Source organism: Canis lupus, chromosome 4 (genome assembly GCF_011100685.1).
Source record: "Canis lupus familiaris isolate Mischka breed German Shepherd chromosome 4, alternate assembly UU_Cfam_GSD_1.0, whole genome shotgun sequence".
NCBI lineage: Eukaryota > Metazoa > Chordata > Mammalia > Carnivora > Canidae > Canis > Canis lupus.
In genome coordinates this window covers 9,846,752-9,869,167 of record NC_049225.1, presented here as the reverse complement: position 1 = coordinate 9,869,167, position 22,416 = coordinate 9,846,752, and the positions used below count along the sequence as shown (strand labels likewise).

General features: G+C 44.1%; 2 long non-coding RNA genes across 6 annotated transcripts in view; one reads left to right on the top strand and one right to left on the bottom strand.

Annotated features, from left to right (window-relative positions):
- Window positions 1-8,788, bottom strand: part of LOC119871447 — a 44,782-nt gene extending 35,994 nt beyond the window's left edge. For all 5 annotated transcript variants that reach the window (XR_005357807.1, XR_005357805.1, XR_005357808.1 and 2 more), the window contains exon 1: window positions 7,896-8,788. This is a non-coding gene — a long non-coding RNA (uncharacterized LOC119871447). The remainder of the gene's footprint in view (window positions 1-7,895) is intronic.
- Window positions 8,789-8,831: 43 nt separating this feature from the next.
- On the top strand, window positions 8,832-21,867 carry LOC111095441. The gene is made up of 2 exons (XR_005357804.1): window positions 8,832-8,950; window positions 21,550-21,867. It is a non-coding gene; the product is annotated as an uncharacterized LOC111095441 (long non-coding RNA).
- The last annotated feature ends 549 nt before the right edge of the window (window positions 21,868-22,416 follow it).

Below are 22,416 nucleotides of genomic sequence, written 5' to 3'. Positions count from 1 at the left end.
GATCTTGACAAGGACCCTAAGAAGTTACTTGGGCTGAGAAGAGCTGGGTCTTCTGAACTTTGATGCATGGAGTTAGCCAGAAGAAAGAGGCCTGGAAGGACTGCCTGGAAGGGAAGTGGGGAAGACCACAGGGGTCATCACCCTGGCTTGGTGAGAATTAGTTGAACAATCTGTGTAAGTTTAGATTATCAGATAATGAAGATATTTAATTTTTAGTTTTTTTATCTTTTTTTAAAAAAGATTTTATTTATTCATGAGAGAGAGAGAGAGAGAGAGAGAGAGGGAGAGATGCAGAGACACAGGCAGAGGGAGAAGCAGGCTCCATGCAGGGAGCCCAACATGGGACTCAATCCCAGGTCTCCAGGATCAGGCCCTGGGCTGCAGGCGGTGCTAAACCGCTGAGCCACCCGTGCTGCCCAGTTTTTTTTTTCTTTTGTCTCTGGCCACGTGGATAGATTTAGGTAAGCCTATTTTCAACACACATTTACTACGTCCTCTGTCATTATATTGAATGGGATTATTTCTTTCCATCCCCAGGACCTGGTACACAATAGATGCTCAATAAGTGCTTGTTGATCATAATCTTGAATTAAGGAGGAAAATTGCCTGTGAAAATAAGGTCATCTTGGAAATGGGTTCCTTATGGCCTTCAGGCCTGGGAAGGCACTGTTGATCAGTGGTGACTGCTCTCTGGTGGCACGAGATGATCTACTCATATACGTACTGATGAGTCTATCATGATATGCAATGGATTTTTGTTGACTAACTTATTTGCCTCCCTACTTTTCTAATTTCCTCCTGACAGTGCTTCCTTGTGTGGCAGAATTTAGTGGAAGCAGATTCTGAGGAAGGTTTGCCAAATTGTTGTGGGGATGGGGGCAGGGATGTGAGCAAGCACACAATGTCGGGCTTGTGATGGGGAACGATGGGGAAAGAGCCTGACCTCAGGAATGGACATTCACATGAGATCATCCTGGGAGAGGCTCCAGAAGGAAACCAGGAGCCCAAAGAGCAGAGGTAAAATCATGTTAGCAGGGCAAGGCCAAGTCAGAACACATGTTCTTGTATGGCCTAGATTACCTAATATATCAATATGTTTTTTCCTGGTTGTAAAAATTGTGCATGATCATTGTAGGAAAAAAATAGAAGAGAAAGGAAAGCCTAGAGAAGAAAATGAGAAATAAGTCTCATTCCATCACCCTAGTGATAACAGCTATTCACATATGAGCGCATTTCTTTGTGGCCTTTTTTGTACATATGTGACTTCACGTAATATTGTGAATACTCTCCCATGTCATTAAAAGTTAAACATCACTTCCTGTAGCTGCAGGATGTCGTATTTGGTATTTCCTCACAACTTATTTAACCTTGTGTTCATTTTCCAATTTTTCTCAATTAAAAATAATACTACAATTTGAAAAACTGTCTTGAGAAAGGTCAAGGTGAGGTCAGGGAAATACTGGCTCTAAATAGGGTGCACTCCTAGGATTTGAGGAAGAGAGAGAAATGAATGACATCATCTAGCTGCAGAAAATTCCCCAACCCTCAGAGATGTTCTGAGAGTGTCTTTCTGAGAGTGTTGCTGTTGAGGCTGAGGTGTCCTCCCTGCTGGGACCTCAGTGGTGCATAGAGGGCAGGGTCCCACTTTGCTACATGCAAAGAGGCTCCTGGAAGGTGTGCAACAAGAGGCTTTGCTTCCAAGCTGCCATGATGGAGATTGTTAAATCTTATCAACACCAGGACGTGCAATATAGTAACTGAGTCAGAGAAGCATCAAAGTGTGATGAATGTTGAACCCTCTTCCCCAGCTGTGTTGGAAGAGGATGCCCTCATTGGCCGACAGGAGTGCTCTTGTCCCCTCAGCAAATCTCTCCCTGTCCTGTCATGTGTGTGTGGTATAATAAAAGTCTATTTGGTCTTTGTCCTGGGTTCCTGGCACAGAGCTACTAAAACCTTGGAATCTTCTGACTGATAGAAGTATCTGTTGTTATTTACAACAAGCCCCTTTCAAAAGCACTTGAGTTTATGCTAATGAGGTGAGTCTTGGCCCAGTCTTGGCCTCCCCACTAATGAGGGTTGGGGGCTGGTCCCTGAAGAACCAACTATGTGACTACAGGGTTAGAAGTATCAGTCACACCCCAATTCCTGGGAGAAGGGCTGGAGATTGAGCTCAGTCACTTGGCAAGTGATTTAACCAATCATATATAATGATATTTTAACAGAAACACTGCAACAATAAAGCTAAAAGAGCTTCCTGGCTGGTGAATACATCGATGTGCTGGGAGGGTGGCACACTGGATTCCACGAGAGGGCATGGAAACTCGGTGCCTGCCATCCCCTGTATCTTACCCTATATCTCTTCCATTTGGCTGTTTCTGGGTTTGTAATAAAACCACAACTGTAGTGCATTCCTGAGTTCTGTGAGTCATTCTAATGAATTCTCAAAACTGAAGGGGATTTGTGGGAATCTCCAAATTTATAGCCCCTTGGTCCGATGTGTGGGTGGTTTCCGATACTTGTAACTGAAATCTGAAGTAGACTTTTCCATTGAAAGATTGAGTTGACTAATCAACACATGTTTGGCAATTATATTTCTCAGTATAGAATAAATAAATTGGGACAGTGGTTTCTCAGTCTCTGGTGCAATTTGCTAGAGTGTGATAGTACCATCATGTAGGGTGACCAACTCCCAGTTTGCCTGGGACTTCCCTGGTTTTAAAACTGAAAGTCCTCTGGCTTGGGAAACCCTGTAGCCCTGGGAAAAATGGAACTACTGATCACCCTACCACCAGGACAAGCGTCTCTCTTTCTCTCTCTCTCTTTTTAAAGATTTTGTTTATTTATTCATGAGAGAGACACAGAGAGAGGCAGAGACATAGGCAGAGGGAGAAGCTGGCTCCCTGCAGGGAGCTCAATGTGAGACACAATTCCTGGACCCCATGATCATGCCCTGAGTCAATGGCAGATGCTCGACCGCTGAGCCACCCAGGTGCCCCAGGACAAGAGTCTCTTGACAGAGTTGAGCACAAGCGTCTGGTTTCTGGGGATAATTGTCCAGTCCCATTCACATTTATTCCTCCAGCATGAGAAGCCACAGCCTGCTGGGCATGTGGGTGACAGGCTCATCATCTTAAGGGAAGCATATTTGACCTATAAATAACTAGAAAGCATATCGAAGGCTCAAAGGCTGTTGTTACAACTTTGTATACAAGGAAGATGTTGCTAAAGCAACAAGTAATGAAACTGGTCCAGATCTAAATAGTGGGTTTCCTGGCAGTGTCCCTAGCACTGGCCATGGCCACAGCTCTCAAAGATTCCTCTAAAGCAGCAGATGTCAGTACTGAGTGAGTAGAACAGTAGTTAAAATGTGGATTCCTGGGATGCCATTTCCCTGCATACTGGTTCACTGCTTCCAGGGGTAAAGTTAAGGATTCTGCATTCTTAATAAGATCCCCCACTGGGCAGCCTGGGTGGCTCAGCGGTTTAGCGCTGCCTCGGCCCAGGGTGTGATCCTGGAGACACGAGATCCAGTCCCAGGGCAGGCTCCCTGCTTGGGGCCTGCTTCTCCCTCTGCTTATGTCTGTCTCTCTCTACTCTGTCTCTCATGAATAAATAAAATCTTAAAAAAAAAGATCCCCCACTGATGGTGTTGGTCTATGGACCGCTAAGAACCATGACCTTTAAGCAATTGAGAAAGTTAGATGTCTCCAGACACTTGGAGTCTCCATATACATGCAGTCAACATATTTATGATCGCCTATAATCTAATCAATTTTATTTAATCTTATTTAAACAAAGATGGAGCCTTTTGAGTATGACTTAATGGCTGTGCCTTTGCAATTTTTTCATATAAAGAAATTTATTAAGCAGATGGCTTTTTTTTTGTCAGACTGTTCCCTCTCACTTTTTTTTTTTTTTAATTGCAGAAAATGACTTCTGAACTCCTAGAAGGAGGCTATGTTGCCAAAGGTGCTTCCTGCCCAATGCCCCCAAATCTCAAGGACTGGAGGATTATTTTACTGCGACCATCGTCATAGGCCCCTCCCTCCCGGCTCAGGACATCTAAACGAGGGGTCAGGAGAGTAGCTATTAAGCAAACTGCAGAGTGCTTTGGGGGCAGTCTCTCTTGTAAATAGTATAAAGTCTTCTGTCTGTGGGTTTTACATTTAGAATGACTTCACAGGGCATCAACTGTCTCTGATTCCTTTTTTCCCCTAGGAAGGAGATCATTGGAAGCAGCTGAAGGCAGAATTATAAGAAGCCCAAGTCAGATTGCTGCTGGGATTTAATGCATGAGGAGCTTTTGTTTTCCTCTTCAAATCTTTTTGAATTCCTCCCAGTACTTCAGGCTTCTGCCTCTGATCCACCAGCTCCCTGAAGCAGGCGCCGAATGGTTTGCTGGGGTAGCCTATTATCAGAGCAAAACAAACACCTTCTGCCTCCAGCCTCATTGTTTCAGCGCATATCAGGAGTTTATGAGATTGATCGGGCTTCAGAGAAACACATTTGGCTCCACTCCTCACCTGCTTGGCCCTATACTCTATAAATCAAATGACTTGTTTTCTCCCAAGAGCCTTTAAGATTGCTAACTGGCTACCCTTCTGGAGGGTCAGTTGGGGGTAATTTACTTTATTTTATAAAAGATGATGGCACAGCACGCCCATCCTGAAGAAATGAGAATAACCCGGGCTTCTATCACCAGGTGCGTTCAAACTGGGAGTCCTTTCTCTTTGGAACCAATTCTGGAGGAATGCCTCCTCCATCCAAAGGACTAGGTGCTCAGAATAACTACAAAATGAGTTCATGGCACAAAGAGAGGGCTTGTCTTAAAGAACCCCTCACTCTCCCTGTTTCCTCACTCCCCAGACACGAATTAAGAGTTTGCATTTGCTGTCCCCATTTCCTGCCATGTAGTATGTTTTCTAAGCCCCTCAAGTCCTCTGTGTCTCTCCTTGCCAGCTTCATACTCACTCCTCGGCAGAATGACAAATGGCACCTTTTCACTGTGTTCTTCTACAAATCGAAAGACGGTGATGATAGCTGGAAAGAGTCTCATTCTTGGATTGGACACCATTTTGTGCCTTTAATTTAGGGAGTTAGCCTCCCATATTTCATCCTACAGGGAACAAGTCCAGTGTGTTTGTTTCCTTAGGCGGTAGGGTTCCATCTGCCTGTCTGCCCACTCCCTGGAACTTGATTTCTCAGGTGTCCAAAACAAAGACAAGAAGACAAACCTAAGGAAGGGAAGGTGGGGGGAAAGATCAGACTACCCTAAATAAGAGAGAAAAACCAAAATGGGGAGGAAAAAAATAGAAACTAGAGATAAGAGGAAACTCCCAAGTGAGAAATGAACAAGAATTCTAAATTAAATTTTACTGCTTCTACCCTAAGCACAGGCAACACATCGTATAGACAGTCCTCACTTCTCGTAGTTCTAACACGCATGACTTCCATTCACGCAGTTTATTGAAATAAGGCAAGCCCCTCAACAACAAGGCTCATCTTCCAGTTACCACATGTATCAATTACGAGTCATTGTACAGAGTAATTCTTCAACTGCTAGTTATGAAGTAAATGCCAGAACCATATCATGACAAGCGACCAATGATGCCACCCCGTCTTTCAAAGTCTTTGGGCAGCTGGTCACCATGCATCTGTTACCCAGCAATTCTGTTTACACCCAGCAGAGGTGCAGCCACACTGCCTTCTTGTCGCGTAGCGATGAACCCCATGTGCCATTTTACCAAAACGGGTGGTTGAAAGAGGGAATTGGCCAACAAGATGAAAGTGCAGCGAAGAAGCAAAAGTGAAATTGAAGACTGAAATGAAGATTGCACATGAAGATTAGGAGATCTGTAAAGGCCAAAACAGAGGGACGTTAGAGCAGGCCTGGGTCTGTGGTACCAATGCATGTCAACAAGGAAGAGACACCAGCAGAAGTCTCACAGGAAAGGAACTCTCAGAGTTATTTCATGACCTTGAAAGCACAAAAGATAAACTATTGGGACTTGATCCAAACCAAGAAAGGAATATGACACTTTGCCAAGGCATCAAAAAGATGCTCTCAGTTTGGTTAAGTTCTATGACTCACAGTTTCACACAGAAGTGGCATAATAAGTGGCTGTTCATACTCCTCTTCCTAGGTTTGTTACAAAGAAATAAAACACCCTGTCAGTGTTTCAAATGTTTTAAGTTACGACGTGCTAAATAAATACAAGTTTTTACCAGTTTTTCGTTTCCCTATATATTTATAGCCAACAGCAAAAGAGCTCTCAATGTTTTCATAAAATTTTTAAAAAGTCACAAAACAATCATGATTTTCTCATTGGTTATTAGGATCATTTGCACAGTTTTGGCTGGCATGGTCATTTCTCCAGTCCAGTGTTGCTGCTCACAGGGGACAGCTTGCTTGGATCACAAGCATGTATGCATAGATGAAGCAGAGCTAATCATCGCAATTGTAATCATTTGTAAATTTTAAGTGTTATGATCCTGGTGTTCACAGGAAAAAAAAAAGTGTGTTGTGTGTGTGTATGGGAAGCTGGCAGGTAGCTTCCCCATCTGTTGAATGCTGGGTGAAGTTGTCATGAGTCAGTCTCTTAATCCTGCCTCTGAGATAGCTGCCAATTTCTGGGGTGAAGACTGGGGCAGGGTCTTAACATCCTTCAGATCTTTGCTTCTGGGGCTCCATGTTTCTCAGGGGCTACCTTAGCCACTGTTTACTGATGTGTACCTGGGCCCCTCTTTGATTTCCACAACACAAGAGTTACTCACACCAGATTTTTGGAATTCAACAAACTTTATAGAGGATTTGGAGAGGTCATGAAGAAGTCACACAGTGTGTAGCCTTGGGCCATTCTGCTCTTCCTTCTCTTTGTTTCTCCTTCCCTCTCCCTCCCACTCTGGGAGCAGTGCATTCTCTGCCCTGGGATATTTATAGCAGCTTCTCCTTTGACTCCCAGGGGTGGGGTGGTGGGATGGGACTCTCCCAACTGTTACCTACTTCAAGTATCTATCCAAGGATCTTTCCCAGCAAAGCCATTACGAGCAATTCAGGCGCCAGCTGATTAATTAAGTTTTTTATATATACACATACAAAGTGCACATAGAAAGAAGAAATTATATACATGAAAGTGTTAACCCGCAGCGAATATCTCTGGGTGGTGAGGATTACAAGTGATTTCCTCTTTTCTTTCTTTTGCTTTTCTACAATGAATGTATGTTATAAAACATGTACCATGTACATATATTAAATTTTAATAAGAATAAAATCATTAAAACAGGCTGTGAGCAAGCCTTCACAAAGGCAAGGCCACGAGAGGCTCAGAGGAGGAAGGTAGGTGTTTGGCAGGCAGTGTGGAGAGATCCCAGGCAAGCTCAGGAGACTGAGGGGAGAGGGGGGAGTGGGGCACACAGAACAGGGGCATGGGAAGGGAGATGACAGCACAAAGAAGTGGGAAAAGAATCCGATCACCACTTTAAGGTAACATAATTTGGCTCCATTGTGTTTCTGTGTTAAGGGGTTGACTAACAATTACAATGGTAATTATAACAATTTTAGGCTCTTCTCCTGCACACTGTATTTTCATTATCCTCCACCGTAATGTTCCTAACATCCTGCTACTACAAAAGAGGAAATCCAATAGACGCGGCCTTAATTTTAGCTCTACGTTATAGTTGGCTAGGACACAATGCCATTTTCAAATTGCCTGCACACATTAACATGAGTTTTTCTTGCCCCACCCCACTGCAATCCATTCAATATTGTAGTAGTTTAAAATGATCAATCAGTGGGGGTCAGAAAGAGAAGTGTGTGTTCCCAGGGACACAGTGGAGCCCCTGTCTCTCTGCACAGTGTCCTACTGCACCCCAGCTCACTCTGGAGCTTCCCTTACCCTTGCAGCGGAGCCCAGTGGCACCTGAAACAGGGGAGCTGTTGTCATGAGTGTTGTCATGACCCCAGGAGCTGAGACCTAGAAATGGCAGAGGTCCGTTGAAGGGGAGGGGGTTGGCAATGGAATATGGTAATGGTGGAGGACGGATGGCTATACCCCTCCAGCCCCAAAGCCACTCACGAGTTTAAGGGCAGAGTGGACTGTGAGCAGCAGGGATGGCAGGAAAGCTTTGGAGGTGATCCTGGACCCCCTCTGGGGGCTATGCTCACAACCATCCTCCTTTGGTCTTCCCATTTGTCCTTCCCATTCAAAACTATATGCAAAAACAGACAGTGAATCCTTTCTTCCTTTGGTATCCTCTTTTCTTTCCTTATTACATTTTTTAGAAGAGAGATCCACACTTTCTGACTTGCTTGCCTCCCCTCTTATTCATTCTTCAAACCGTTGCGGCCTGGATTCAGACCTCTCTGCTCTGTTCACTAATGAAATTGCTCACTGAAGTCAGTGCTGATGTTCTGTTTTCAAACCTTCATCCCGCCTCGTCTCCTTGCAGTCCTGACAATACTTTATCTTCTCCCCTCAAACCTCTTCTGTTTCAGCTCTCCCTTGCTATTGATTAATGGCTGTGCCAACCTCGGGTTGCCTGAGCAATAAACTTTGGTGATGTCTTCAACTCCTTCTTTGCCGATATTAGAAACATCTATAGAATCCCTCCTCCTTTCTCTTGCCCAGCTCTACTTCTTGGTTTAACCTCACACATCCTTCCTCCGAGCTGTTATCCTCTGATCAAGCTACTATTTTTAGCTATGAACTATTATTGATTTCTAAGGTAATTGCATTGTGGTCAGGAACTGTGGTTTGGATGTGGATTCTTTGAGCTTTGTTCAGTGATGTTTTATGGTCTACTATGACATCGATTTTTATGAATGTTCCATGTATACATGGAAAAGCATGCGTATTCTTTGGTTGTTGGGTCATGTGTTCCATATGTCTCCTGCAGATTAAACTTGTTCAAATATTCTACATCCTTATTGATTTTCTGTCTACTGAGAGAGGTAAGTTAAGTGTCCCACTCTGTTGGTGTATTTGTCAACCTTTCTCTGTAGGTCTGTCAATTTTTACTCTGTGGATTTTAAAATGATGTTATGAAGGACAAACAAGTCTGAAACTATTAAAGCTTCTAATGAATTGGACTTTATTTTTTTTATCTTCAAGAATACTTTTTTCCTGAAAGTCTAATATGTCATTATGCCAGCTTTCTTTTGGTTAATATTTAACTGATATATCTTTCTCTGTTATTTTGCTTTCCTGCCTTCTAGGGCCCTCTCTAAGAGGGGGTATAATATGGAGGTAAAAAGTATAGACTCCAGAAGGAGTTTGCCTGGGTTCAAGTCACCACTCTGCCACTCAAGTTAGATTACCAAGCTATTTAACTTCTTAGTGACTTAGTTTTCTTATCAAAATTGTGTCTGTCTCATTGGGCTTCTGAGAGGAGTAAATGAATTAACATTTCTAGTGTACTCAGAACAGTGCTTGGCACATAGGCCACTGTTACGATCAGATATAGCTCTCACAGATAGAATATCACGGGATCTAAATAAACAGGATCTGATCATCTTTGTCTATTAGTTTGAGTTTGGTTATTTACATTTGTTTTGATTGCTGATATATTTTTATTCATTTATACTATCTTATTTTGTACTACCTATTTTATCTTTCTTGTCTGCCCACCCCCAACCCCATTTTTTCTTGCCTTCTGTTGGATTGATTATATCCCAACCCCTCCCCCTGCCGCCCCCAACAGTTTGGAAGTTATGCATGTTACTTTATTTTTTAATTTTTAAAAAAGATTTTTTTAAGTAATCTCTACACCCAACATGGAGCTCAAACTCACAACCCTGAGACCAAAAGTCACATGTTCTACTCCCTGAAAATTATGAATTTTAGCTGTATTATTTTAGTAGTTATCCCAGATATTTTAGTGTCTATTTTCAACTTAACAAACACCTCTAAAATTCTAAAAGGAAACTTTTATAAAACACATAAAACATTGTAACATCAATCATACCCCTGCAGGATTACATTACATGTATCCAGGATTCAGGTTCCAACTTGAGCTTTTTTTTAACCTCACAGATTAGGCACCATTGCTATTGTTTTATACAGTTAACAATTATTTGGATTTTTTTTTCCAGATCTGCCATTCATTTGTCTACCATTCCTTTTTGTATCTGAGAAATTTTGGAAAGATTATCCCCAATTCCTAAATTACATCCTTTTTAGGAAGTTCCTTTAGTGAAAATCTGTTGGTAACAGATTCTATCAGCTTTGGTTTATCTGAAAATGTTTTTACTTTGCTTTTGTTCTTGAAAGAGTGGCAGGAGGTAATGCTCCCTGAATATTTATGATTCTTCTCCCAACACACATACACATACCTGTACATCCTCCTTTTTAATTGGGTGGGGCTGTGTGACTAGTTCTGGCCAATATATTGTGAACAGAAATCATGCGTCATTTCTGGGCTGAGGCAATGAGAATATCCAGCAAGACTCTGGTTTTCTCCTCCCCTTCTTTGTTGGTTCTGCAATCTATGTGCTGAGATGGTGGAGCCACAAGATGTAGGAAGCCTAGATTTGTGAGTCCCTGGATAGTGGTAGGTTGCCTTAGAGGGTTATCTGATTTGTAGGATATTTGCAGTAAGCATGAAAAAAATCTTTGTGTAGTAAGACACTGATATTTGGCTTCATTTGTTACTAGCCTATTCAGTCCGTATAATAGATATTTTCTCTTAGGACATTGAAAGTATTGTTCTGTTATTTTCTGGATACTATTATTGTTGATTCCATTGAATTATTACTTCCTTGTCAGTAATACATCTTCCCGTCTTTCTCTATTTTTTAAAAATATTTTATTTATTTATTCACAAGAGACACACACAGAGAGAGGCAGAGACACAGGCGCAGGCAGAGGGAGAAACAGGCTCCATGCAGGGAACCTGATGCAGGACTCAATCCCAGTAGTCCAGGATCATGCCCTGAGCCAAAGGTAGACGCTCAACCCCTGAGACACCCAGGTGTCCCCATCTTCCTGTCTAGGAACTTTTAATATCTTTGGAACAGAGGGAGGGCATGTTTTAGGGTTTTGTAGTTTGTCTGGGTGTGCAGATTCCTTGGTATTGCTGAATCTAAGGACTCTGAAGATTGGTATCTTTCATCAGTTCTGGAAAATTCTTGGTCATTATTTTTACAAATAGTAGCTTGTCTCCACTGTTTCTGTGATGTCTTCCCAGTATTCTAAAAAGATGTATTTTGGATCTTCTTTCTTCATCCTTTATTTCTTTTGATACTTCCTTTTCATATTTTCCATCTTTGTTTCTCTCTCTCTTTCTCTATAGTTTAGTGTGTCATTTCTTAATATCCATCTTCCCCTTCACTAATTCTCTCCTTGGCTGTATCTTACATGCTATTTATCTCATGCTTTGAGTTGATAATATCAATTCTATTTTTCCTTTCTAAAAGTTCTGTTTGGTCCTTTCAGGATCTGCCTAGTGATTTTATGACCTCTTGTACTGTGGTTCTGTATTTGTCTGACATTCTTTTTTATTTCTTTAAACATAATATACTTAGTTTCTTTTCTATACTTGAAGATTATCCTACTTGTTTTTGTAGTACTTATTTTGTAGTCTGTAGCTTTTGCTGATTGTCTCACAGTGGCTTGTTTACTCATATATTTAGTGACTTAATCATTTTTTTCTTCCTAAATTCCTTTAAATTCTAATTTTAAATGATTGCTTAAAGAATTAGCCTATTTTATGAGATAAATGAAATAATGTATGTGAAAGTTCTCCGTAAAGTGTAAATAGCTACATAAATGCACTATATATACTGATATTAGATTTCCTGAACCTTAAAAGTATTACTTAAAACAATGTGGTTATACCCATCTTGCTTTAATACAATGCAGTTAAGTTTTTATTAGAAATGGAGTCAGGCGGGGGTGCCTGGGTGGCTCAGTCAGTTAAGTGTCTGCCTTGGGCTCAGGTCATGATCCTGGAGTTCTGGGATCAAGCTCCAAGTTGGGCTCCATGCTCAGCAGGGAAGTCTGCTTCTCCTTCTTCTTCTGCCCCTCCTTCCACTCATTCTCTCTCTCTCTCTCTCTCTCTCAAATAAATAAATAAAACCTTAAAAAAAAAAACCTTTTAAAAAAGAAATGGAGCAGGGTAGAAACTGGAACTGCAGATTCTCATGCAACTCACTGAATTAAAACTTGATTTTTCGTCTCTAGGTCTTTGGTTTCATTTATTTAATTTTTTTCTTTTTATTATGAGTATGATTTTTTCTATTTTGTTTTTGATTAGTCATTCTTAGTAAATAGAACCCCATTGAATTCTTTTGTTATTGAAGTATAATTAACATATTGTGTTATATTCTAAAGTAACACACACACAATCTGGGGTCACTACATTTTTTATTTTTTTTATTTTTATTTTTTGGCAATTTTAAGGCTATTCGTACAATTGGAACTTGGACTCCAGATCTGTAAGTGCTGGCTAGTAGCTAGGAATTTTCAGGAGGCATGTTTTTTTTTTTTTTTTTTTTCCTGCTTCCTCCGAACCAAGGCACAAGCAGACAATGATCTCTTCCACATTCCTCTGCAGGATGGGCTTTTTCCAGTTCACCTATTTCCAGTTCACCTGAGCTGTCACCCTTCAGAAATGACAGTTCCTGACCTCCCAGCCTGACCAGACGTCTGGCTATGGCCCCTTCTCTTTACATTTAATCTACTGACTTTGTTCTCAGCCATCAGGGATCAAAAAACACAGATTCCAATGTTCCCAGATTTGTGCTTACTGCTGTAATCAAAAGGATGCTTTAAATATTTTCCCCATCATCTTTAGGTGTTCTGTACAGGAAGGTACTTTAGAAAATGGAAGTTTCTAAATAGAGTCTATGTGGTGGGCTCAGTTTTATGGGAATCCAGTAAAGAAAACAAGACCACAATTGCTGCTTTCAAAGCATGCATGCTATTGCAGAAAGGCAAAAAATTCAAACTATAGATAAGTAAATATAGAGAAATAAGCAGTGATTACTGCTCAATAGATAAATAGAGCACATACAGAAGATAGAAGAATGCCAGGAAAGGGGATTGATTTGCAAGAGGATGGTTACAGGAGGCCTTGCTGAGAATGTCAGCTGTGTAAACACCTGAGGAAGTGAGGGCCAGGTGTTGAGGGTGGTGAAAGTGGCTCCAGGAAGAGGGAGCACACAATCTACTCCTTAAAAACTCTGGTTAGTAACATTAAAGCTCAGTAGCATGGGCCTCTCCTCAAGAGTAGAGGAAAACTTTTCCAGGAAAAGATGTCCTAGAGGTTGTAAAAATACAGAGCAGTCATTCTAAGGGTCAGGGCCTGTCTCTGCCCTGGGAGGTCCCCACAGGGAGACTCTCGGCATCCTGTGTCCCATATTTCCTAGGTCCCAGGTGTAACAACAAGCATGGAGCTCCCTGCTATCACCTCTTCCTTTTTCCGCCCCGTCATTTGCCTCCTCCTCATACAGAGATTTTCTTCCCTTACACACAGGTTCTCTCACTGTGTTAGCCAGAGCCTTATGGTGTTTGTTTAAATAAGTAAACCCATCAGCAGTGCGATATGAAAGAAAAGTTGGACCTTCACACTGATGATGGATGTGATGTGCAGAGTTTTTTAAAGCACTTAACTGGAAAACACAGCCTTGCTCCCTTGCCTGGGACATGCTAACTTTCCTCAAACATTTCTTCCAACAGAGCAAGTAAGTTCTTTCTCCCCTCTGTGAGAGGAGCCGCCTGCCCCCTCAGGAGCTCTCTGTGAGGAGGGAGGAAACAGTTTCTGCCACCAGGCCCTGGGGCCAGGAGCAGCCTCATAACCAGGCCAGCTGTGGACAGGCCCGTGTCGGGCTCAGCCCCGTGGCTGCTGCTCTGCTCCTTCAGGGCAGCCCCTTCCTCAAGAGCACCCCTTTCTCAGTTGGGTGCTGTGACGCCAGTGGAGAGAAACAGAAACTCTACCTCAGAGGTACTTCAGGGAGGGATCAGACTTTCTTTACCCACTTTCTCAAGTCTTCTCGAACTAGCAGGAAGCATCTGCTAAACAAAGCATGTTCTTCCATCCCAAGGGTGCCAGGGGTTGTGTGTTGATGGAGAATGTTTGAGTACAGCCTGTCTCCACCTTCACTGCCCCGTCACCCTGGCCAAGTATCTCCATCCCAACGTGGTTGGGCCTGGGGCTCCCACCAACACTAGCCTACCATGTGGCCAAAGTTTATGTGTAGAACTTTGTGCTAATTTTAAAGTTCATGCAAAATTTTCATTCTATTCAGCAGATGCCAATGTGTTTTGCTTTGATATTTGTTTTCCCTAAAACGTGTCTGTAGAACTGATGCTCCAGATGGTGTGGCATGTGTGGCCTGGGCTCTGCACAACCCTGAGGTCACCACCTCCTGACTCCTGGGGCACGTGTCCCATCTGAGAAGCAGAGGTGGTGGAAGGACACAGGCCTGGGAGTCAGGAGGCCTGGAGTCTAGCCCAGGCTCTGCCATACTTGCCAGAGCACCTGACCTCAGGTAGCCATTCCAGTGTCTGGGCTTCAATGTGCCCATCTATCAAATGGGAACATCGGGCAAGGTGGTCTCTGTGGTCCCCTCTAGCTTGAGCATCCCAGACCTTACCACTCTATGTGCAGTATCTGGTTGCATCCTCATTTGGGAGGAATCCTTCATCAGAATCCAAACATTTCTGGGGCACCTGGGCAGCTCAGTGGTTGAGCGTCTGCCTTCAGCTCAGGTCGTGATCCCGGGGCCCAGGGATCGAGTCCCACATCGGATTCCTTGCGGGAGCCTGCTTCTCCCTCTGCCTGTGTCTCTGCCTCTCTCTGTGTCTTTCATAAATAAATAAAATCTTTAAAAAAAAATCCAAACATTTTATGTTTGTTTTTAGCTCAGTGATGGCATGTTTAGTGAAGTCAGTGGCAAATTGTTTTTTTCTAAATGGTGACCAGAAAAAATAATATTTTCTTCCTATTTTTAAAAAGTCTCAGGTTCTGGCAAGCCTGGCATACGTGTCAAGTAACACAACCCCAGGCTTCACATTATGCTTGAGCACTAGCCTCTTTGGGATCCAAAGTAATGAGGCCACAATCCAGGTCCTAATCCCCTTCTCCCAAAACATAGCAAGTAAATTACTCATGCTTCACTAGCCTCTTTCCCCATGGGAGGTGGGAATGAGAAACAAGGATTTGTTTCTGGATGCACAGCGTGGAAAAAGCTTGCAAGGACTTGAACGGGGGCTTGGTTTGGAGCCTGGGGAGGCATGAGCGGGTCCCCTGATTCCCTGGCTAAGACTCTTCCACTTAGCACAGGAATGCAAGTCACATCATAGAAGTCCTCTTGATATAAAAAGATCACGTTTGTGGCAGCTCTAGCAAATTGTTAAGTGCTGCATAAACATGAAGAACCAATACCAGTACTTTTATGTGGAAAAAGAGCTGTCTCTATTGCTGTCTTGATAAATAGTAAACCCCTTCCTTCCTTCTTCCAGCATGTACTTATGTTTGTTCTGTTTGCATTCGCATGCAAATTAGTCTTTCCTCTTTAAAGAAGTCAGTTTAACTAGAAGCATTAAATATAATGAAGTAGAAATGCATTAATGTCATGCTGGCAAGAGAGCAAAAAAGCAGAGCACCTGGTTGGATGTGCTCCACAGAGAGGATGCGCATCTGCTTTCATGGCTGAAGAGGGACCATGATGCCGGATGGCTGCGAGGAACCTTAATGATCATCTGGCTCTGGAGTATTCAGTGAAAAGTGGCTTCCTTGGCCTGTGGCTTTGGTCTGTCTAAGATATTTAGTTAAAACCAATGTTTTACATCTTTGATCAGATTTATAAACAAATGGTATGATTTGGCTTCCTCATGTAGCCACCATCAACTTCCTGTAAATAGATGACTGTTGCCAGGTGTCACCTTAGCAGGACTGAGCCATTAATCATGGCAAATGAAGCTTCAGGTAATTAAGTACATAATTTTGAGCTGTGAAGTGAAATTCCATATAAAGGATATCATGAAGCTGGGTATTATGTAGAATTGCTGACAAAAAGAGACTGCATGGAAATATGGTCTTTCAGTAACATTTGACTCCCATCCAATCCTTGTATGCCAATCGTTGAGAGTGCTCCATGTGTATATGATCCTGGACTCACATGGTCTTCACAGGTAAGGATTTCTGATTGGGTCAGCCAAGTTAAATACCCTGATCTAGCCATTCCTCTTGGTTATAAGTTATAAGAGGAGTTATAAGAGGAGTCTGGTTATAAGAGGAGTCTGTGGTCCTCAGGATAAAGAAACAGTATGAGACAAAGGTCAAGGACATGGAGGAACACCTGGACCTGGCCAGGGCAGTGGGCCAGATCAGGGCTGGGTGTCAGAGGGTGAGGCCAACCCAACAACAGTGGTCCAGATAAGCTTGGTGCCAGGGCGCCCTGCTGTCGGGGGCAATGAGAGGCCACTGTCCTTCTTTCCTCCAGACTGTCTCAGGCTTCGATGGTCTGGTGCTCAGGGAAGGGCCAGCAATGAACAAGACTTGCCCATGGGGCACTAGGCATGGAACCAAACATATCCCAAGGGCAGGGCACAGCAGCAACACTGGAAGATGCGTTGGTAGATAAGGTCAAGAGGGAAATGTCTTGGTTTAGTGGCAATAGAACAGGAGTGAGAGAACCCAGGGGGATAGAACATACATTAGGGTTGTGGAGAGACTCCCTGTGGTCTGGAGTGAAGCTTCCATGAGAGCTGCAGCCTTGGGTCTAGGTGGAGAGGAAGCCACTGGAGCCATTGAGCTGTTTTTGATACTTGCAGGGGAAGGCAGATCATGAGTCCCTGCAGAGTGAATCCAGAACTCTGGGGTTTCCAGAAAGCCTCACTTTCCAGCCTGGGAACCTGGGATGCAGGAGCTGGCCTCCTGTAGGAGGTGCTAAAGGGCTGGGTGCCTAGGCATGATGGTGCCTGGGGTAGATGTAGGCCCACAGTCACAGAGAGGTTGGGCTTCCAGAGCAACTGGGAAATCCAAGAGAAGAGGTGAAGGAGTTTTATGGACCAAATGTTTATGTGTCGTTCCCCACCTCTACCCCCCAAATTCATATATTGAAGCCCAAATCCTGAAGGCCATGGTATTACAAGGCAGGCCTTTGGGAGGTGATTATGTCATGAGGGTAGAGCCCTCACGATGGGATCAATGTCTTTATAAGAAGACAAGAGAGAGCTTGCTTTCCTTTTCTCTCTGCCCTTTGCTATGTGAGGCTACAAGGAGAAGGTAGCCATCTACAAACCAGGAAGTAGGCCCTTACCAGACACCAGATTGGCTGGCACGTTGTTCTTGGACTTCCCAGCCCCTAGAATCATGAGAAATAAATGTCTGTTGTTAATCCCCACTGTCTGAGGTATTTGCTATGGCCACCTGAGCTGACCAGAATAGGGAGGAAGCCCAGCATCAAGGTTGGGGAACCCAGGGAACACTGCCAGCCAGGCCTCCTCCAGGCATCGGGGTCTCCCCAACACCTATGGGATCCTTTTTTTTTTTTTTTTTAAAGATTTATTTATTTATGATAGACACACACAGAGAGAGAGAGAGAGAGGCAGAGACACAGGCAGAAGAAGAAGCAGGGTCTATGCCGGGAGCCCGACGGGGGACTCGATCCTGGGACTCCAGGATCGCGCCCTGGGCCAAAGGCAGGCGCCAAACCGCTGAGCCACCCAGGGATCCCCCACCTATGGGATCCTAAACAAAAGTACATTCTGTGTCCTAAATGCTCCACAAATCTGTCCATCTTTACCCTTATGTCCTGACGCTAATTTATACCATTGCTGGCTCTGCCCCGTGTTATGGCAATGGCCCTTCACTGGTGGGTCTCCCATGCCTGCTACTGCCGCTTAGGTCTGAGTATGTAATGATACCACTCCTCTGCTTAAAACCCTTCTGTCACTTGGATAATTCCAGTCCTCCCCCACCTCAGAACTTGAGCCAGACTAGTCCATCCACCCAGGTGCTGCTCTGACATCTTTGTCTCGGGGATACCCCTTCATACCTTGGCTCAAATGTTCCTCCCACAAGCCTACTTCTTTGGTCCTCAGAACGCCCATACCTGAAGGCCTCCTTGTAGCCTTAAGATGGTGGTCATCAAATAGCGAGTTGGGTGCTTGATGTCTAACACTCCATGAGCCCGATGGTGGGTCAGCCCGATGAAGGCAGACTGCATCTGCCATTCACTACTCCGTCCTAGGGCTGACCTTACCTGCTGAGTGTTCACTGAGACAAATCAATGAGCAAATGAGCATCGTCAGTACTCCGGAATAATATTACTCAGTAAGGAAAAAGAATGTATTCGGACACATACCACAACATGGATGGATCTCAAAATGATTAGCCTGAGGGAAAGCAGCCAGACACAAGAGTACACATGGTATGAATTCATGTATATAAAGTTCTAGAAAGCTCAAATGAAGCTCTAGTGACAGAAGCAGATTAGTGGCTGCCTGAGATAGGGGGTAAAGAGAGAGTGGACAGTACCAGGGCAGGAGGGAACGTTTGGAATAATGCAGTTCAGTCTGTATCTTTGCTCATCAAAGTGAGCAAAGTGGTGTCAAAGCTCATCAAATCATATACTTCAAATGAAAGTAGCTTATTGTGTATAAATTATACCTAATAAAGTTGATTGATTTTTAGATTGAAAAATGTTGCCAAGTTTCCTAATTAATGCCAATGAGACACTCACTGTTTCTGTCATTGAGCTACACCCGGACAACTACATTGGTCCAACAAGAACCACGTGATACTGAACCTTGACTTTGTGCCATGTACTGAGCCTGGCACGTCACATGATTCAATCTGTTTGGCAGCCCTTGTCCTCCTGCAGCCCTCACCCACCCTTTGCCCTGGCATCCCTGTTTGTAGGCCATGCCCAGCCTGTGGCCAGAACCCATTGGACCAGGGTGGACCCAGGCAGGGCCAGCCAGTTCCCCTTCTGTGGGAGTTGGCCCCACGAGACTGAGAGCCCAGGTCCTGCTGTGTGGTTCAGAGTAGGCTGGCAAGACCGGATGCCTGCAGGGCAAACTGAGGCCTGGAGAAGCTAGAACACAGAGAAGAGCATGAGGAGGTGGGGAAAGGAACAGCCCCAGGCCCTGGAGCTCCATGAGGAGGGGGCAGTGGTTCCCAAGCTTCCTTTTCTGAACCAGCAGCTGCTCTACAAGAGTGGTCTAAAGGCTTGTAAAAACTGGTCAAATGCCAACCATGGCAGGTGTGCGTTTTCGCAGGAGTTCACGTCATGGGATGCTCTCTGGCCCAGTTTAAAGGAAACAATATATGTCAAGTGCCTGGTCTCCCATAGATACCTACTAAATACTTATGCAGAAAAAATAAAAGAAAGATGAAAACTCATGCCACTGAGGTTTAGGAGAACTGAAGCTTCTTCTCCAAGAGGCCTGGGATAGCAAGAAGTGGTGTGGAAGTAAAAAAGTTCCAACTGCCCAAATAAAGGATTACCTTATGTGTTCAAAGAAAGAAACATTTTCCCGCCATTAACTCTTCTAGGGACATGTTGTTAAGGCTCCTTGTAAGTGGCTAAATCACGTAATGGATGGTTATCTTCAAAGCGGTAGCACAAAGGATTCGGACAGGGTCATATGTCCCCTCTTTGTAGTAAATCTTGATAAAAGATCCTCCACTGGGAAATCTTGGAAGGACAAAACTACAAATTAAAAGAAAATTAAACAGAAAAACTCTAGGTAGAGTGTGGGCTCCAATCCCCTCCAACACTGAGGCTCTGCCCCAGGCTCCAGCAGGGGGCTAATAGGCTGGGCTGCAGTTTTCTCTTGAAATCAGATTTTTCTTAGGCAGCAATGCCATCTCCTATCTCTTGGAGGCTGACTGCAGCAAGAGTCATTGAACAGCCTGCCACTCATCCTTGCCTAAGAGGGAGGCTTCCTCACTCAGCCTGAGCAAGGCCTGCCGGCTTCAGCTCTTCCATGGTGGCCTGGAGAAAGGTACTTTTATTGGGCTGGTTAGTTCAGAGCCCAAGTGGGGAGCACAGCTCTTAAGTCACGGTAACCCCCTGGCGCAGCAGCTCTTCCCAGTCAAACAAAGGCAGGCCCAGCCAGCCTTTGACCCTTGGACTTACTTAACCTCTCACTGCAACTGCCAGTGATTATTATCGTGAGATGCTGTAATACAAATGTGATGCCAGGACCCCATTCCTAGGGGCCAATTGATTCAATTGGCCTCAGGTGGAGGCCAGTACCAGGAAATTTCAACGTGCAGCCAGGATCGAGAACCATGCAAACAATGAAGGCATTGCCACCTCTCCATCCCCCTGGAGGCTGCCCATCCTTAACACAAAAAATTCAAGAGCAAGACAGTGGAGAAGAAATTTTGTAAAGTTAGGATTAATTAATTTTGTCTTCTTTTCCCAGAAATGAGAATAATTGTAGTTTTGGTCACAAGTTTTTTTCTTCTTTAAATTTAAATATATTTACTATCAATCCATTCATTTATTCAACTAACCACCCATCTACCCATTGCTCCATCCACCTACTCACCCCCCTGTTTACCCATCCACCTACCCACTCACCCATCCACTGACATCTGCCTTCCCCCTTCCTTCCTTCCTCCCTTCCTTCCTTCCTTCCCTGCTCCCTTCTCCCCTCCCTTCCCCCTCCTTTCCCCCTTCTCCCCTTCTTCCTTCCTTCCTTCCTTCCTTCCTTCCTTCCTTCCTTCCTTCCTTCCTTCCTTCCTTCCTTCCACCCTACCCATACATATTGCATTCAAAGTCATGCCTGGGACGGAGGAAGAAGCCTGGGGAGAATCTGGGGCAGAGGTCTAGAGCTCTTTTGTTTCTCTTGGTTCTGCACCTTCTAGCCAGTGGGTTGAGGCAAGTCCTTTAATAAAGCTGGGGTACAGGCTATCTAAACATTAGAGCATTGGATTAAAAATCCCAGAGGATCGGGCAGCCCGGGTGGCTCAGTGGTTTAGCACCGCCTTCAGCCCAAGGTATGATACTGGAGACCTGGATCCAGTCCTGCATCGAGCTCCCTGCATGGAGCCTGCTTCTCTCTCTGCCTGTTTCTGTGCATCTCTCTCTCTCTCTCTCTCTCTCTCTCTCTCTGTCTCTCATGAATAAATAAATAAAATCTTAAAAAAAAAAATTCCCAGGGGACCTATTTTTCTAAAGGTCTATGGATTTATAAATCGTGTACTCTACCATCAAAAAGTTTGCAATGTGCTTAGAGATACAAGACACATAAATACATAAAAATACAAGACACATAAATACATAAAAAGCTAGAGGACCGAATGCACCTCGCTGAAGATAAAGCCTCAGGGCAGAGGTCCTGCTGGCATAGTGACTACTCTCCTCCAAATCCTAGGAGTGCTTCATGACCAAGGTCCCTGATCTTGCAGAGCTGGCACAGCAGAGTGCATGATTTGACTTGTTTTTGCAGGGGTAGTTATACGTTTGCAATTTAAAAAACCTCTCCAAAATCTCAAAATAAGGCCAAGAAAATGATTGGGTGATTTTCCAATGTCATCTGAAAGTTTTGTTTCATAGGGTGACCCTAAGATTTTTTTTTATATTTCTAGGAGGATGCGGCTGTTGTCTGACTTTGACATTTACTGTTGATTAAGGGCTCAGATTGTGTGAAGTTCCATGTCACACTGCAGGTGTCCAGTGGAGATGCAAATGATTCCTGTCCAGTGAGAGGAAAGAATCAGGATTCATTGCTCTGTAGGACATTAACTGGATATGTCTCAAACATTAAAAATCTATTTTAGTGTGTCTTTCCCAATGGACTATATAAATCCCAGTACTTCAAATGCCATTTGAATCAGCATTTCCGACTTTCTGGCTCCCTCCTTAATTGATGAGCTGAATAAAATTGTGGGTGTCTGTTCATTCTATTTTGCTTGAGAGCCATATTTTTAACTTCTTTTAAAATTTCCCTTAGCACTGATCCAGGCCTTCTCCCCACGAGTCCCCTGCTGAGGTGAGTGTGCAGGAGAAGATCCCAGCTGAGGGATGGAGGGGGCCACCCCCTGCCCTGGTTTGTCTGGGCTAAGCCCACAGGGGGCTCAGCAGCCAATGGTCTCACAGTGGAGCCACCAGCACACTCCATGATTCCAGCTCCAGTGCTCAAAAGGGCCCTTTCTGGACAGGAAACCTGGAGGGAGAAGGTGACTCAGCTTTAGCATGCCTGGCCTCTCTCAGAAGCATGGGTTGGCTCCAGAAATCAAGCAGGGACAGAGACCTGGAAGACCCAGGCTAATCAGGCTGTCTGGGACAAGCTGGGCTACGCTCCTGTTCCCCAACCTGAGAATCACCCCTCCCTCCACACACACTGGAAAATTCTTAGGGCATGTCACCAGGAGGCAGGTGAAACCCTTGGAATGTCTGTTCTTGTCCAGCTTGGTTCCCAGGAGGTGGGAAGGTAATCCTGAAAGGGTGGCATT